The 3,104-nt window shown below is 43.6% G+C and overlaps 1 pseudogene; it reads left to right on the forward strand.

The window, feature by feature from the left end:
• Nucleotides 1-1,785: 1,785 nt before the first annotated feature.
• Nucleotides 1,786-2,673, forward strand: LOC104495725 (annotated as a pseudogene).
• Nucleotides 2,674-3,104: the final 431 nt, after the last annotated feature.

Genomic DNA, 3,104 nt, shown 5'->3' on the forward strand with positions numbered 1-3,104 from the left:
TTTCCCCTCAAGTTACTTGAAGAAATCAGATCTGTCAGGACGGGCGAAAAAAATGCCACTTCCCAACTAACAGGCGGAATCCAGCCCAGATTTTCAGTCCTTTCTTCTTCTTTTTTTCCTTCCTCCCTTTCACTAATTTATCCCGATGTTAGCACATTCTGTCTTGTAACACCCGGGCGCCTGTAGGTTTGTTTCATGGGATCATTACTTACTGATCAGGACGGCTCCCAGGTCCGGGGCTGAAGACGGAGTGTGAAGTTGGGGAAACATTTTTTTTTTTTTTTAATTACTGTGATGATTATTACCTCTCGGTGCTTATTCAGGAAAAGCAAACAAACAAAAATCTGGTCCTTGATGCTTCAGTTCTGAATGTGAAATATTACCTACCAGCTGGTAAAGTTGTGAGGCTCAGCAATTTTTTTTTTCTTTAAGGAAGGAGGAAAAACCTAAACAAACAAACAAAAAAGGACTTCTGATCCGTGTGCCAGAGTAGGGGGAGATATGTTATTGACCGATTCATACTGGCTGAGATGATACTTGCTTTCTACTTCTTGATCACTTGCTCTTTAAGTAAAATGAGGCACAGAGTTGTTGCTGAGACGAGTGGGGACAGCATTTTGATTTGCTGGTTTAATTAAAAAATGATAAAGGATTAAAGGTAAGCATTATGCATATATATGTATAAATATTTCGACAGATGACTGTAGAAGGGATAGATCCCTTTAAAAATCGTTTTAACTAAGCTTTGTCAAACACACACTCATTTGCGGTCAGTGAGGCCACCTTGGTGCAGATCACTTAAAGTGTATGTCTTAATCAGTTTCCTGTACAGTCAGTAATACTATATTTAACAGACCTAACAATTGTGTGACCTAGGAGTACATTAGAACTGCTTTTAGAACTGTTATCCTGAGAGTATATTTTTTTAAGAAAAAAGGCCTTTTTATTTCTCTTCTTTTCTCTTTCTTTCTTTTTTTTTTTTTAACCTATGGAGTTTAATATTTTCTAGTAAACATTTATGTTTGTAGCTTGTTGGTTTTTAACAAAAGCTGTATTGTGGCAATGAAAATGAGGTTTCCCACTTCCCTCAGTGCTCCCTCTCCCCCACCCCAGCGATTACGTGGAAGAGGGGTAAAAGATATGAGAGTCACAAAACTTCAAGGGTCTGGTTTAAAGCCACAAAATCCATGGAATGCAGTGAAGAGTGAATCTTGTCCTTCCTTTTCTCCCTTTCGTGCCTAGGTGGTGGTCCAAGGGGTTAGATTACAACATGTGCTCCAACAGCTAGGCACCACTTGTAGGACTGTTATTTCCTGAGCTTTGTGGATTTAAATAATGTAGTTAATCTTTTTCTTTCTTGTTCTTTTTTTTTTTTTTCTCCTCCTTTTTTTTTTTTTGTGAACCTGACTTTTTAAGAGAGATTGTGGATCTTGGTATACAACTTAAAAGATTAAAGATGCTCACTATAAAAGCATCACGGCCATTGCCTACGGTTTAACAACTTAAGAAAAAAACGTGGCAATGATGAATGGTTTCACTCCCTCTAGCTTGCCCCCTTTTTATTAGTTGTTTTATATTCTGATAACACCCAGATAAGAAGTATTTGGCTTTTCCCCTTCTCACAGGACAAGGTGGATGTGGACTGCAGGTTGTGAACCTAGACACACCTGGGGGAGGAAGACAAGAAGAGTTGAACTTCAGAGAGCCCAACGGAGATAAACGAATGTCCCCACATCTCCAAAGGAAAGTTCATCGGATTTGTACTCTAGAGATCTCATCTTCAGGATGTCATTGAACACTTCCACTGCAGGAAAAGGTGTGGATCCAAATGCGGTTGACCCTTATGACAGTGGCGATGATTGGGAAATTGGTGTTGGGAATTTAATAATCGATTTGGACGCTGATTTGGAGAAGGACAGACAGAAATTTGAGATGAATAATTCTACTAATACCAGCAGCAGCAGCAACACCAGCTCCAAGGATTGCGGGGGTCTGGCTTCCAGTGGGGCTAATGCTACCTCAGCCTTAGCTGATGGCCTAAAATTTGCTTCAGTTCAGCCGTCTGCTCCCCAGGGGAATTCCTCTCACAAAGAGACTAGCAAATCAAAAGTGAAAAGGAGTAAAACTTCTAAGGATGCTAATAAATCTCTGCCTTCTGCTGCCTTGTATGGGATTCCTGAGATCAGCAGTGCTGGCAAGAGGCAGGAAGTCCAAGGGCGCCCTGGAGAGGCAACTGGCATGAATTCAGCACTGGGTCAAAGTGTGAGCAGTAACCCAAACGGCAATAATAACACCACCAGCAACAACACCACCATTGCCTCTTGTGGGAAAAACAAAGAAGAGAAACCAGGTAAATCCCCAGGCAGCAGAGGCTCCAAGCGGGATAAGGATGCAGGAAAATCCAGGAAGGATAAGCAGCATGACCTGCAGCAGGGCCACCCCAGTGGCAGTGGCAGTGGCAGCAGTCAAGCTCCCCCTGGGCACCTCTATGGCTTCGGGGGCAAGGGAGCTGGTGGTGGAAGCAGCAGCCCGTTCCACTGCACCTCCTCTGCCATGGGGGAGGTGAGCAAAAGTACCCCGGATTCAGGGTTAATGGGGAACTCTGTTTTGGTAAAGAAGGAAGAGGAGGAGGAGGAGAGCCACAGGCGAATCAAGAAACTGAAAACAGAAAAGGTAGGACTCTCTTCTTCTCTTCGTCTCTCTGTGTCTATAATAAATGTCCCACAACTGTGCGTTTGGCTCCTGTGTCCTCTCTGCTGTGTATTTGTCACATGCATCTGTTCTTCCTCTTTTCTTTAAAGAATAAAAAAAACAAACCACAACCCCGAGACCTCTTCCCTAGACAGAAGACAACATGTTTTGAGTGTGCTGCTTTTTCTTATGATTTCCTCTCCCTGTCCTGAGAACGTCTCTGTTTTGTCTGTTCCTGTTGATCACACTCACTCAGCAGAGGAAACCCCGAGATGACCCTGGCTGAGCTGTCCCCGGTTTTAGCAGAGCGCAGCAGTGTTGCTACCAGTGGGATGGCACGTGTTTGCAGGCTGGAGATCTGTGTGTTTGCCGAGGGGGATGCGTAGCTCAGTCTTCAGGAGCAGCAGATCTTG

The sequence above is a fragment of the Buceros rhinoceros genome, unplaced genomic scaffold, assembly GCF_000710305.1.
Source record: "Buceros rhinoceros silvestris isolate BGI_N320 unplaced genomic scaffold, ASM71030v1 scaffold47286, whole genome shotgun sequence".
NCBI lineage: Eukaryota > Metazoa > Chordata > Aves > Bucerotiformes > Bucerotidae > Buceros > Buceros rhinoceros.